General features: G+C 41.1%; 1 protein-coding gene across 2 annotated transcripts in view; it reads left to right on the forward strand.

Moving 5' to 3' along the window:
* The first annotated feature begins 3605 nt into the window (after nucleotides 1–3605).
* The window catches only part of ARHGAP5 (Rho GTPase activating protein 5), a 54383-nt gene continuing 42463 nt past the window's right edge, over nucleotides 3606–15525 (forward strand). The window contains exons 1-2 of one of the 2 annotated variants that reach the window (XM_064148439.1): nucleotides 3606–3899; nucleotides 11470–11576. The gene's annotated coding sequence lies outside the window, so the exon portion shown is untranslated. Of the gene's footprint in view, nucleotides 3900–11469; nucleotides 11577–15061; nucleotides 15089–15525 lie in introns of those variants that run through there. The other variant, XM_064148448.1, reaches the window with a different exon arrangement.

Consider the following 15525-nt stretch of genomic DNA (forward strand, 5'->3'; position numbering starts at 1 on the left):
GCACATTTTGTGTTCTACAACCAACAGCAGCACATTGATTTTCGGTTTGGTACACTGGTAAGATTGTTTGCTTTGCACTGTGGTGTGAAGAAAGCAACAATAGAAGAATGAAGGCAATTAAGAAAATGCTGTACCCGTGAGAGATGTGCACATTGCTGATCTGATTCATGGTTTGAGCCTGGGAAGTAGTGGACTGCTGATGCTCTCATTGCTTTCTATTTCTAGGATCCTGCAGTCCAACAGGAAAGACAAGCAACCTGTCCATTCTTCGCTTGCCTTGCCTAGGCTCCTAGATAACTAGAAGGTGCTTGTTTAATTTCTGCTTATAATCAGCCTTTGAAGGGTGTTCCTAAGCAGCAATTTGCTACAGAAAAAGGATCAAATAACAGTAGCCCTTAGAAATAACAAATGCTGCACATTATTAATGACTTCCTTCTGAGTTTCTCCAAGTTTACTAAAACATTTAGCAGAAATGTCTTTCTGTATAATTAACAAAACACTAACCTAGCTAAATTAAAAGTTGGATTTCATCGTGGCACTTTATTTCTATGCTGTCTCTAAGTTACAATGTATTCTTCTCAGCCATGGAAAATATCTTTGGAAAGATTTATTCTCATAAATATTCACAAATATTTTTGAATAATCTAAATACATTTTTATATTAAACATACTTTGATAGAGCTGTTTTAGTTTATCTTTTAATTAGTGACATAGAATCGTAGAATCAGCCAGGTTGGAAGAGACCTCCAAGATCATCCATTGCAACCTAGCACCCAGCCCTGTCCAATCAACTAGACCATGGCACTAAGTGCCTCATCCAGTCTTTTCTTGAGCACCTCCAGGGACAGCATGACATCTTTAAGTAGCCCTATAGCTCATGCGCTCTCATAATGGCATAAGGTCTTTAACAACAAAACCAGTTGTGTGATTCTGTGATCAAACTACTTGTATGTCTTCTGTTTTCTCATGGGTATGCAGTTTCCTCACCACCTTCTATTGGAAAAATTAAAAAGCTTGCATATGGAATGGGCTGTGTGTATGTTTCTACCCGATAGTACAAAATCAATCACAAAGCTTATAAATTTCCTAGAGTCTAGGAAAAACACCGTGTCACAAATCTACTTATAACCCTGCTTGCTGGTCCATTGGCCATAATTCTTGACTTCTTGTAGCTTTATCCAAAAATCAAAGGGTTTAATAAGCTCTGCAAAATCATAACAAGCTGCCTACTGTAGCCTGCCAGAACTTTGCATGCTTCCTGGAAGGCAACAAGCAAATGGAGTTTCTGCACATCAGTTTCCTCTAATTGCAGTGATCTGAAGTGAGGAAATCAGCATGAAAATCTATTTCTGACTTTACAGTCTTCCTCTATTAGGTTATTTTTTAAAGGAGTATTTAGGGTCAGAGGAAGAAGAATTAAATGATCTAATTCTGCCTGGAAGCCTGTTCCTTTCTTTCACCAAGGATTGCTTCTGGAGATGGCATTTCTTCTGGGGACTGTCATAAGATGCTTGTTGCCTTTTGCCCAGTCACTGTTCATCCTTGTGAGGAGAGTACCTCTGCCCTCCCTGATACTAATGGTGTTGCCATCTGCTTTTGGCTGAAGCACTCATTGACTCATTGCTGTCCTGAAATGCTTTAAGTTTGAGCATGCTGGGAGAGGCTTCCTGCTGTCCCCAAGCTCACGTTCTGCTTAATTTTATTTATCACATCTCTACCTATGTAAGCCTACTTGCTTTGCTAAATGTTTTATTTATTTATTTATGTATTCAGATCAGAATCAAAGTAAATGATACAATAATTTTCTGTGTGAGAGGTCTTCTACATCAAAGGTCTTCTACATCGTAGGACATTATCAAAATTCATTAATACTAACTGACCTAGAACTTACTGTGTTGAGTTTCTATTTTATTAAGCTAAGGAATCTCCAATGATTTCCCTCCCTGCCCTCCCATGAATATAAGATTTTGGCTTTGGTAATGCAAAATGGAGCTTTAATACTCCAAAGGAAAGTGTTTTTGAACAACAACAAGAAGAACAAAGAAACTAAACCAAACCCACCAATCCACAAAAACCACCAAGAAAATCAAAATCAGCAATTTCAAATGAAAAGATGAGACTGTGAAAGCTTTTGAGTGGATGCTATGATTACAGTGACAAACAATTTAACATCTCCTTAGTTCAGACCTACCTATTTCTAGAAATACCTTCCTGCAAGGCGGGCTTCCACAAAAGGCTGTTTGTTTGCTCCAACTAAACACCAAAAATGGTTTAGTTAGAATTTTCTCCAAAATTCTAGTTTTCAGACAATGTAACATTAAAACTGACCTGAATTTTAATATATTTGAATTTTCTTATTTTTAGATGTAAATCTTTAAAACGTGCTTGCAATGTGTAAAATTGCACAGAATAAACTATATATAAATATTATGTTTCCCAGTAAAACACTCAAAACTGGGGCTGGGAGAAGAAGAAGCTTGCTAGTAAAATATTAATTTGTTCTTTTGTGGGTACGTATGAAAATGATCTTTAGTAATAAATGATGCATAGAATATGCACTCTTGTGTGTGCAGAAATAAGGTATATGTTCATGATGCCATTTTCTGCAGTGGGTGGAATAGATTAGCACGGATTTAGTAGTTTTTTTTGTTGTGTATGCTACCTTACATACCACTGCCTGTGGCAACCCAGCTCCAAAGCACGAGTACCCTTGCTGGCCTCTTTGCAACACCATCACTGTGTGTTTCGTTACAAGTCAGGAGGCCTCTGAGAGTGGGAGAGGGGTTTTGCTTCCTGCTAGGCACCTGCAGAATGGTGTCCTGTCGGGGAAAATGCTGCCGAGAGCGCAGGGCATTCCGTGCTTCATCTGACTCCTGAGCTGTCCAGGTGGCTGCTGGTGTTTGCCATGCCGCGTCCTATAGCTCCCTGGCAGGCAGACGTTACTTCTGCAGGCCAGAGTGGGCTCCGCTGCAGTCCTCGCTCGGTAATGATTAAAATCTGAGGTGAGTGCAGTGTTAGACTGGCTAACGCTGCGAAACATCGTGAAAAGTTTCTGGGAGCCTGGCAACAAATAGCTGAGTGGCAAAGCGACGACCGTGGCAACATTTTGGCATCTTTTCTTTCCGACCCCAGCCAACCACCATTTTCCTCCCTTAGAGACTCGGCTGCGGGTGAGGGCACAGGCAGGACTCCAGCCCCCCGCGGAGCCGGCCGCGCACGGGAACGAGCCCCCGTCGCCGCCTACGCGGCCGTGTACTGGGCCGCGCCTGGGTGCCGCGGTAGCCTCGGGAGTGCCCTGGCGGCCCGGGCTCCGCCGCCGGCCGAGCCGGGACTAGAACTCGCGGCCCGCCAGGCTCCCGGCTCCTGGCGCTGCCCGTGCGGCCACCGGCACACGAGCGCGGCGCCTCACGCGCGTGCCCGCGCGGGCCGGGGCGGGGAGAAGGGGCGGGGCGGCGCGCGGGCGCGCGCGGCTGGCGGGCGGGCGCGCGCACTCTGCCAGGCCTCGCGGGGGCTCGAGCGGCGGCAGGAAGCGGCGCTGGCCGCGCACGCGCAGCGGGCCGGGCGGGCGGGCGCGCGCTGAGCCGCGGCGGCGGGAGGGAGGGAGGGGGGAGGGGAGGGAAGCTGCTGAGGTAAAGTTAGGGGGAGAGAGAGACTCCGTCAGCGAAGCGAGAGCCGGGGAAGCTCGGCGGCCGCCATTACTGAGCCGAGAGCGCCGGGGAGGGAACGGAGAGGTGCCACGGGGCTGCGGCGCTCGGTGGCGCTCGGTGGCTGCGGGCCGGAGAGCGCAGAGAGCCCCGTGGGGAGGAGAAGCCGCCGGGGGCGCCGGCGTGGAGAGAGCGTCCCGGGAATGCTGCCGCTCCCGCCGCCGCCGCCGAGGAGCCGGATCCCGACGGCGCGAGGTGAGGGGAGGAATCCGGTCCCATGGGACCTGGCCCGGCCCGGCGGCCCGGAGCAGGGCGGCCGGCCCAGCAGGCGGAAGGGGATCGGGGAGGAGCAGGCGGTGGCGGTAGCCCCGCGAGCTGGTGCGGTGGCCGCTGGCTGTAACCAGTTCAAAGGGCTGGGGCTGGCGTGGGGAGAGGGCAGTCGGCCCCCTCTCTTGCTCCCCCGACTCGGCCCCGTCGGCCCTCCGCTCGAGGGAGGGGAGGTAGGAAGGGCAAGGAGCGGTGTGCCTGGTCCCAGACAGGTGATGAAGGCCTGAGCAATGGGAGGGTCTGAGCCTGCTATACGAGGCTGCCAGCTGGTCACGGCTCTCCAGGGAGGGAGGAAGGCAGGAAGGGGAGCTTCCCTGCTTTTCCCTTCTTCCTTCCTCATTCCCTTCTTCCTTCCTCATTCTCTTCTCCCCCTACTCCTTTAGCTTTCTTCCTTCTTCCTTTCCCAGTGCATGCCCCCCCCCTCCTGCTCTTCGTTCTACTTATTTTCCTCCTCGTTGCCCCCTGCTACTCATTCTCGTCTTCACTGTTCTTTGCCTTCTCTACTAAATTTGAACAGTTGTCAATTCCTCTCCTCCTTCCTTTCACCTTCAGATATTGCTTGATATTAGATTTCGGAAAACTTCACTCTCCTAATGATGTGTGTGCATTTCTGTTTTTCCACCAGGTGGATTTTAAGGCTTTGAAATAGGGTAGCCAGTTGCAGTGTTGCAGCTTTCAAGCATTTTGAATCCCTTCAACCAGCATAACCTTTAGACTCTCTCCACCCAAGGAAAGCACGAGAGATATACAGATAGAATGCTACCGATAGAGAATATAAGGAGTATAAACCACCGTTCCTATAAAAATAGAAGACCATTTACTTATAAAAGGGAGACGTACTGGTCACCTTCCCCCCAGAATTCACCCCACCCTTCCTATGTACTCCCCTTGTGCCCTCTCCTGTATCGCTTTTGCTATCAGTATGGAATATATTTCCTTAATAAGTAGGAGGGAAACATTTTTAATCTAGACTAAAATAGGTCTGTGGGGGTATGTGTGTATTCTTTAGCTTAGTGTCATGCAGATAACTGGAGGATTTTTTTTTCTCTTAATAAAGATCCTTGACAGAAATCTAAAAACTCTACACTGCAGAGTGAAAGCAGTAAAGAGAGAACAGCTTTCACTGGTCACTTGGACGTCCATTTTAAACCCATGCATTGAAGCCAGTGACAGCTCTGATACTTTTTTTCGTAAATGAATGAGAAATTGATAGGTAGCTCTTCTTCTGCTGTGCTGTCTTACCTTCTGAAGGTTCTTCAGTGTGACAGCTGCTTTCGACAGTGACATCAGTGACTGGAGTTAAGTGCTTTCTCAAAAAACTCCACATGTATTTTAAATTTATAGTACGTACCTGAAATGAGAGTGTTACAAACATTCACCCAGGTGCATTTTTAGAAGGGTGTATTATCTTTTGTGCTGCTTTGAAAACTATTTAAAAGGAGTGCTGAAATGTTAAAATTCTATTTATAGCACTCTCTTGAAACTCAGTGCTAGTGGAGCTTAGGGAGTATGATGTGAATTTGGTAGTTTTTAAAGTATGTAATAGTGTAGCAGAAATTGTTTAAGCATTTGTTACGTTGTCACTGTTTTGTTTTACTGTAACAAGTTGCTTTTAAGATTGGAACACACTGAACCTAAATAGTAGGATTTCCCCCTTCCCCCACCAAGTATCCTTGTATAAAGCAGCTGCCAGTGTTGTAAAAATGTAAATAATTGCAACCAAATGCCTACCACTCCCTGGTACTGGGCTTTATTTTAGCTAAGGTGTTGCATGTGTAACATAATCCAATTAAATACTTTGGGCTCAGACTGTTTTAAAATGCTATATTTAGCACTACCAGAATGAAATGCTGCACGTTTCTGAGGTTAGAGATAAAATGTGATTTTCTAAAGCTTTAGGTGTTTTTCAGTGTACAAACTTTGTAGGTAAGAAAAACACTGATCAGAAGAATAGATTGTTCTGTCCAAGCTTCCCCTTTGGGACTTGTTTCTTGATGATACAAAAGGAATTCCATTCTGTTTCAGAAAGGTGCCAGAAAGGATGCCAGTACCTTAAGACTAAGGTACTTTCTTAACAGAAGAGAAATCCGATCTACTGGCATCCTTCGGGAATGTTTTGCATGAAACTTCAAAACACTCCCCACCACTACTTTTAAGTGGACTAATATGTGCTGTGTTCTTAAGATGACAGGTAGAAGGCATCCTTCAGGGGTGATACTCTCTGACCTTGACCGAAAGACTGGAAGTTTGTAAGGCCCGATATGCAGCAGAGAGTTCTGCTGGCATGACACTGTCGGTGAGCAAGCTGAAAGCGGTCACATTTATAGGCGTGACGTACCTGTGGGAGTAAAGCCCGCGGTGCACTCTTGCTGTGTGCTAACGGAAGAAGGCTTCTGGAGGGAGCTGGCGGTGACGGGGCGGAGAACTCACCGTCCTGGGGAGGAGAGCTCCTGGGCCAGCCGCGTCGCCGCTAGGGGGCGTCGTTAGCGCGCGTGTCCCGGGGCGGGCCGGGCCGGTCCCGCCTCCTGCGGCCTGGCCCTTGCGCGCCCTGCCCGCATCGCCGCTGTCAGCGGAGTCCTCGGCGGTGGGGTACTCGCTGCGCTCCTTCCTGCGGGAACGCCGAGTGCCGAGACGAGCGAGTGACGGGGGCTGGGACTGCCCGAACTCTGCTGTAGCGGCTTGCCTATTTTACCCTGGCTCTGTGTTCCTTGTCTCCAACAGGAGCACGAGACTCATCGTAGTTTGGTGGTTTTGTGTGGTGGTTTGGTTTTTAATTCTCTCTCTCTCTCTCTCTCTCTCTCTCTTTTTTTGTTTGTCCCTTTCTTCCCTGTGAAGTGTTACCCTAAGGGTCAGTGTAAGCGAGCTGGGATATTCTTGTTTTTTTCATCGGTTTTAAAAGTACTTCAAAGAGTATTACGTAGTACAGATTATTGGTTGAACCCTCACATCGTTTCTTCCTTATGTATCTGGATTTTAATCACGTATTTAAAGAAAAACAAGTTCAGAGGTCTCCACAGGAAAATCAGAAACAACTGTAGTGAATTTATTTGGACTGTCAGTATTAACTATGCTTTTTCAGTTAGTGAGAGCTATTGAAAGCTGATTTAATTCATCTCTGGCTAGTTCTGCAAGTTACATTTTGTGGTAAGTTAGAATTCTTTCCCTGAGTTAATTCATACACATTTTTGCAATTCTACATCAGCTGACACAAACATAACAGAAGAGTACTTGCATTTAAAGTAAATCCAGTACCTGCATGCACAGTTTTGGAAGTGTTCATATTGTTGCATCTTGGCATTGATTTACTTAAGTTGGGTAATTATTATGCAGTATATTATTTGCTGCTTACATACTGCTTTTTACTTGCTCATACCACAATTTAAAAAAGAAATGGAGAAACAGTGTTATCATTTTCACAAGTAGGAATTGCCCATGTAGTTTGTGCAAGGTCAAACAGCATAAGTTACTGTTTGATTTGAGTCTCAAAAATTAATGTTGATTCCTTGATTCTCTATACTGCAGTTCCTTATGAAGAAAATTAATGAGCTGATCCAAATATGTAGATCAATGAAATTCGTTGAAGTTGCTGCTGCCAGGATATGGTTTTTCCATTTTACAGGAAATGCATTTTATCCTTTTTATTAGCCTGATCCCTCCTTCCTCATCTGCTTCTTTGTTTTATTCTGCATTTTTTTTTTTTAAAATGGATTCCTTTTGTAAAATGTCTCCATTAGCACTTTTGTGTTCTTCCTGAATAACTTTGTAAATAAGCCTGATCAGGTAGTCTTGCACTTAGAAGCTTCTGTGAACACTCTGCATGGCCTTACTGTGCGAAATTAATTAAGAATTTGTTTTTTTCCCTGTAAATTTGCTCTATTTGCTGTTAAAATACAGGCTTTGAGCCTGTTTTGAATGCTTTCAGATAATCAGAATTGTTGAGGATAAGGAACTGGAGAGGCCTAAGGTCAGACCAGTGCTATGCTGGTAATTTGAACCTTTGCAGTTTACTTGTTTGTTGTACCTTGATCTAATTTGTGTAGGTAGGTTGGTTGTGTTTTTGTGAACAGCAACAATGACAATAGATGCCCTCTGGAATATTAGATTCCAGCTAAAGAATGCCTTTTTTGTTTTGATTTCTGAATAAAGTTCAGGCCTTGATTTAAATTTGGGTAATACCCTGGTGGTCTTCAGAGTATTGTTATTAATAGGAGAAGTTTAGTAAACTTAGTAATAGCTAAGAACTTTGAACTTTTATTTTTTTAAACACAGTTTTGCATTGGTTTGTTACAAGAAGTTGAACATTAATTTTTCTCACTCGTTTTAAAAGAAATTGATTGCTTTGGTTTTGTATGCAAAGAATTTTTTAGGCAAAATAACTCCTTTAGGGATGATTGCTGGTCATCTTACTAACTGGATGAGGAAAAGGCTGTGGATGTTGTCTACTTGGGCTCCAGTAAAGCCTTTGACCCTATGTCCCACAGCATTCTCCTAGAGAAGCTGGTGGCTCATGGTTTAGACAGGTGTGCTATTTGCTGGGTAAAAAACTGGCTAGACAGCCAAGCCCAAAGAGTTGTGGTGAATGGAGTTAAATTCAGTTGGAATTTGATCACAAGTTGTGTTCCCCAGGGCTCAGCTCTAGAGCAGTCTTGTTTAATATCTTTAACAATGATCTGGAGCAAGGGATTGAGTGCTTCCTCAGTGAGCTTGCAGACTACACCAGATGGGGCAGGAGTGTTCTGCTTGAAGGTAGAAAGGATCTACAGAGGAATCTGGTCTTTTCCAACCTTGATAAGTCTATGATTCTATGAAACCAAAAAGAGCAGCAGTTGTGGTAATCCATTTTCATCCTTCATTTATGTTGCCAGGCTAATCATACCCCTCTCTCACTGTCCTTTTCAGTCAGTGTCAATATTGCAGGCATTTCAGGGCATTGTCCTTTGCTGTATTGTTTATTGCTTGATTAAGCTTATTTCCTGGTAAGCAATCTGAGTCCTCTTGGTATACTCCTTATCTGATGCAGTGTCTAAAAAGGTTTTTGATGAGAAGATTTCTTATGCTTAAGTGAAAAAGATACCTCTTGGTAAATACTGAATCAGGAGTAACATTACCTTAATCTACAAGACCATTAGAAGTGTGTTTTGTTTTGTGGTGTTTGTTTTTTGGTTGTTGTGTTGTTGTTTTTTTCCCGCTCAAAGGGAAAGTTGTTCAATTATTACTCCAGTATATTTTGGGTACAACTGTACTTACTGATGTGTTGATAGATCTTGGAATTCTGGTACCATACAAAGTATTTTCCAACCCCAGTTTTAGTTATTGAAAATTATGAAGTGAGGGATGACTTGGTGTGAAAACTTAGTGTCAGCAGTAACCTGAATCCAGAGCTATAACTTCCTTGGAATAGAGATCTTTGATACTTGAAAGTGCTGTGCATTCAAAAGACATCCTACAAACCATTTTGGTGATATCTATCATGTTTGAATTTACTTTGTCATCCGCTGTAGAGGTCACAGTAACTTTCTGTTAGTATATTCATATATGCTGCAAAGCAGACTAGGCTGCAATTGCCTTTTGTTTTTTGAGTGTGCTTTTCTTTGTGTGGCCAGCTAGTTTGCAAACACTATCACAAGACAATGGTAATTGAAATTAACTCTGAAAAAATACTTGTTCATAAACTCTTGCATCTAGACAGAGTGAGTAAAGAACTGTGGTAAAATGTTTGTTTTGACCTGCTTAAGTAGCTGTTGGTCATGAACAACTGTGTAGTTTTTGGGACAACATTTCTACTTCTGCAGATAGGAAACATGTTTAGGTTCGGAAAACGATTTTGAAAGGTATTCAAAAGTACTCGGAGTATTTATCTGAAAGTGACTTTTTTGGCTGTAGACCAAGTTCTGTGCATCCATGATTACTAAATGTGAGGTGATTATTTTAGTATTTATTAGATGCTAATAATATGGTATTCTATGCTAATGTTTAGCAGAAGGCTTTGGGACGTACGGATTTGAAAACAAGGCTTTCTCTGGCCTCTTAGTGCTTCTGGCTGGGGTTGTGGGAGCCTGTCTTTGAACTGTCTCTTGTGGTATTGTGAATTGCAGAATTCCAGGCATCTCCCTCCCAAAGCCCCAGATAAGTTCTTGCAGGTGGAGACACTTTTCTTGGTCTACTCTTTCACATTCTCTTCTTCAGAGTCCCATAATATGTTTCCTCATGTGGAACTATCAGCTCTGCTCACCTAGCTGTGAACAGCGGAGTGCCACAGCTAGGAGGTGACATAAACTCTCGTCTTTCAAGTTTGGCTTTGCAGCAAGGCCAGGCATAGTGTAGGACTGATAGCCTGATGCCTCATGATTTTGGTGTTGCTCGGATGCCACGAGTTGAGAATTGCAGTATTGTTATTCTAGTGGTATATTGTTTATTGCTATTGCTGAACCTTTTTTGCCCAGAAGAAAGTGTACTAAATTTTAGACTTTTTTCAATTAGCTATATTATTCCCAAAGCAAAGTGGGATTACTAAGAATATAAGTGACAAAACAAGAAAAATCACAGAATATATCTGTTTGGAAATAACCTCGGAGATCATCCAGGCCAACCTTTGGCTTAGTACAAGAAACTCTTACATATCTTCTTAACTAAGTTCAGCATAGACAAACATCATGCTGCATATTGCTTAAAATGACACCTTTCCATAGCTAAAGTTGGCTTACATCGTGATCCAGTGCGAGTGCCTGGAGTTCCTTTTCATTATCTTAACCTGTGCCTTGCTGGCCTGACATTCAGAGTTTGGGTTTTGTGTGGCTGCAAACTGAAGAGATTAGTTGAAGAGAGATAGATTTTTGTCACTTTCTATCAGCATCCTTGCAGTAAAATCAACATTTATTAAGATTCTACTAATAATTTATATCCTAGTAGAAAATTTGCAATGTTCAAATGTAATTATACTTTCATTTACTGATTTGTCACAGTCTGAGGCATTTTAATTTAGAAATACTGTACTACAGGTAAAAGGGTTTTGAAGTAGACTATACTCTTTTCAAGTAAAAAATGTATTTAGACATGTGTTTGTTTTATGTATTTTTGCCTACTACAGCAGGTTTGTCTTGCAAAACTACATTTTAGATGTAGCAGAATTTGGAATTCTAAAATAAGTGATCAGTGATTTTTATGTCTCGCATGTTGTCTGTTACCTGAGACACTGTGTTAATTTTTTTCAGAAGAGGCTTCTGTGGCCGAGGTATTGTTAAAATACTAAGTGGAACTTAGGAAATCACAGTTGCTTAAGAAGAATTGTGCCCTCTGTTTCAAGTATATTAATACTGTGCTTAGAGGATTTAAACTGTCTGAGTTTAGAGGAAGACCAGCTTGAGTTCTGACTTCTGCTTGCAGGTTTAAAATGAGGAAATCAATGCTCATACATGGGTGAAGTGTTGTATTGGCACCAATTGTTGCTTTTTCTTTCGTAAGTTTGAAAATACTAACAAATCTTACTTTCTGTTTTTAGATCCCTCAGGGAAGGACTTACTGAAGGACACTGTTTAAATGCGTGACATTACTGCAGGAAGATCACAGCAGGATAATCATCTTGCTTTGCACCTTGTTTTCCTAAGGGTAAGTTTGGGCTTTAGGTCTTCATAATCTTGTCCTTAAGGGAGGGGGTGATGGGTGAATAAGTACAAGGTGATGCACCTTGTTCTCTTTATAACCGTATTTACAAGTCTAAAAGACTGTAGAGATGGGGTCTTGTGGTGTGACTGTAGAAGGTCAGAGATTCTTTCTGCAGTGATGTCATACACTTTGTGTCTACTGTAGTTCTTCAGCATTCTTCTATTTAAACTCGGAAATACTCTATTAGTAATTTTCAACTTGGAAGGCTAAGATCAATTGGGGAAATCAAACAACCGCTCCTTTGCATCTGTAACAAAGACTAAGGGACAATGAATTGAATTTGTTATAACACAATTAGGCAGATTGAAATAAGATAATTGAACTAACTTGCCATGAATTTTTAGTGTGTGTATTTTAAAAACTGTACAAAATTATAAAATAACTTTAAATTAGTGGTGTACTGAAAAGAGCTATCTTCCATTTGGGGAGAAATTTAATGTTGATTGAGCATTAAATGTGAAGCCATTATGAAGTCAGGTTTTTACCAGATTTATGACTAGATTAACAAAGATTCCATTCTGTGATTTGCTCTGTACAATCAGTGCAGAGTAGAAACCTTAAACTGTGAAAAGAAGACCACACTGGTCTTAAATCCCTTCAGTGATTCAGCTACCACTATTGTGAAAAACATCAGAAAATTTGAGAGACTGTTTGTTTTCCCTCTGTCAGTGTCCTTTTTCACCTTTCTCTTTGTACTTATTCAATGTATTGATTTGACAAAATATTTATTGCTGGAGGAGGAAGAACCTTTGCTATGTGAGAATGTAGAGTATCTGAAAGTATTGATTGTTCCTTGTAAACTTGTTGCAAATTGACAGTGTCTTCCTGACTAAATGAAGTAAACTCGTGGATGAAGATCTTTGTGTTCTAGTTTCACTTGTGTCAAGTCTGTATTGTGCTGTGGTAAACAGAAAACATTTTGTAGTGGAAGTGCTGACTAAAATTCTCATTCTAATAGTCTGAATGATGCTACTGTGATAAGCTTTACTTTAGAAAAAAAACACTGGATTTATTTGTAGTAATATAAACACTGCTTGGGAAGGATTTACTTTCACTAAGGATTTTTATTCCCAGAGCCATTTCTGTTAACTGAATTCCATGTTTTAAGAATATGAGAAAAAAATGCAGTGAAAACAGTAGAAAGCGAAATGTGAAATACAAGTTCTCATGCTGTATGTGTCTGAGTAAGCTGATTTGAACAAAAGAAAAAATCATACCTAAAACATAGAAGAAAACTTTGAGTTCTTGAAATCTGAAAACTATCATGTATAAGAATTTAAACCAAGTTTATCTTCCTCTTTATTTTGTCATGAAATTGATACTTCATTATAAAAAAGATCCTTTCCTTGACTGTGATTGAAAGCTGGCTTTCTGTGTGGTTATTATATTGCGTTTTGGTCTGTGAATTTAATTACAAATACTCTATTGTAAATAATAATCAATACTATATTTCTGATCAGCATGTCAGTTTTCTATTTCTAGGTGTTAGTATATGGGAAAGGTCTGTTTGCCACACACCAATTGTATACAAGATACTGAAGGTTTCAATATTCTTTTTTTTTTCATTTGTTGCAACTTTTACTGTTATGACTATTTCTGCCTATTGCATGTTCTTAGATATGTTTTAGCAGTCATGAAGTAGTTTTGCAAGTATTAAAGCTTTTTGTGTGACCTATCCTTCCCTTTTAAGCTAAAGGCAGGTACTGCGGTACCATTTTTAACTTGTTGCTAAGAATGACAAAACAGGTAACAAAGGAAGATGAGATATATTGAGACTAAAATTTCAGTATTTCATTTTACTTTTTCCTTCATATAAGGACTATTTACAGATATATTCAAGTACAACTAGGTTGTTATTTTTTTACTCCACAAATGTAAAAAATAAGTACAGTAGTCTGTACCTTAAACTTATAGCACTGTATTATATTTTCTCGGTAAAAGAAAACTATTTTATCAAAATACTTTCACAGTTATATAGCAGTGTAAGTGGGAGGTACCTCTAGACAGTCTCTGGAGGTCACCTTATCCAGCTTCCCTGCTCAAGCAGGATCTCCTAGAGCAGGACCCCTACCCAGGACCATGCTCAGGCAACTTTTGAATGTTTCCAGTGGGGTAGCTATCACAACCTCTCAGGAGAACCTATGCCAGTGCTTAGTCACCTTCACAATAAAAAAGCATTTCCTGACATTCAGATGTACCCTCCTGTGTTTCAGTCCGTGCTCACTGCCTCTTACCCTGTCACTGCACACCATCAGGAGTCTGGCTCTGTTGTCTTTGCACTTTTCCTCTTAATACTTGTATACATTGTTTAGTTTGGAGAAGAGAAGGCTCAGGGTTGACCTCATCAATCCTTGTAAGAGATGCTTTTGTATCTTAATCAGCTTATTGGCCCTTTGCTGGACTCTGTCCAGTAGCTCTAAATCTCTTGTACTGTAGAACTGGACCCTGTGCATCAGGTGTGGCCTCACCAGTACTCTGTAGAGGAGAAGGTTCACCTACCTTAACTCTGTTGAATGCAACACAGGGTATTGTTTACCACAGATGCAAGTTGGTGGCTTGTGTTTAGCTCACTGTTCACTGGGATCTGCAAGCCTTTTCTGTAAAGCTGCTTTCCAGTCTGTAGGGTCTTAGCATATACTGTTACTTGGAATTATTATGTGGGACATTCTATGACTTCGCAGTACACAAGGTTCCTGTCAGATCACATTTTGAGCCTGCTGATGTCTCTATGAATGGCAGCACAACCTTCTGCTGTATCAGCCACTCCTCTTAATTTTGCCATCCACAAGCTTGCTGAGGAGAGTACCCTCTGCTCCATCATCCAAGTCATTAGTAAAGATGTTGAATAGTATTGGACCCAGTACTGGCTCTTAGAGCACACCAATAGTTACAGGCCCCCAACTAGGTTTTATGCCACTGATCACAACTTGCTTGGCCTAGGCATTCAACCATTCGATTTTATATGTTTTTCTCATAATGTAATTGTTTCTAAACCAGTAAATATCTTTCTCTTTGCTGTGTATGTAAATAAAGTCTTCTCATTAATAACTGAGAGTTAGTGATAATTGTTATACTTGATGACAGCTTCAGTAAAACCACTGTAAACTTGCAATAATTCTGTTGTAGTTTAGGTACAGTAGTTTCTTTTTATAGTAAATAAAAGTTTTATTTTTTTCCTAGATACAGAAGATATCATACAACATTGTAATCTTAAAATCTCAGTCATAAGTCCCTACTATCTGTATGATAATACTTCTATTTTCTGTAGAATTCAGATTAAAAGTTTCTTGAAATCATTTTACTGTTACTGTACAAGTGAAGTAGCTTACTTCTGCAGGTAGGTAGTGGTTGAAACACATTCCTGGATTCCTGATTTTGTAACTTCTTATTTTGAAGGTTTCCTTACTGAAACATCAAACCTACAAACACACGTGGAAGTAGTGTTATTCACACCAGTAAGCATGCTGTCCAGGGGAGGAATGAGTGTGACTAGAAACATGTATATGAATTTTGCATTGGATGTCAAGTTTTTCTGTTGTATCATAATGGAAAATGCTGTGAGATGTGGAGGAAAACAGTAATTTGGGGTTGTTGAGATTTTGTTGTTTGGTTGGTTTTTGTTGTGGTTTTTTTTTTAAAGTAATGTACTGATCAGCTACTAGAAAAAGTGTTGAACTGGTATTAGACTGCCTAAAACCTGTTCATTTTATAATTAGTCATATAAATAGTATTACCATGAATGAACTATGAATGTAAGATTTCATTTAAAGTAGTTGTAATTTTTTCATATGCGAAGGAAATGATTTCATAGTGAGCAGACAAAAATGCTCTTCCAAATCTCTTTCCTCTTGTGCATATTGGAAAGAAATAACTGCAATCTTTAATTTTTTTT

This window comes from Pogoniulus pusillus, chromosome 1 (assembly GCF_015220805.1).
Source record: "Pogoniulus pusillus isolate bPogPus1 chromosome 1, bPogPus1.pri, whole genome shotgun sequence".
Lineage (NCBI taxonomy): Eukaryota > Metazoa > Chordata > Aves > Piciformes > Lybiidae > Pogoniulus > Pogoniulus pusillus.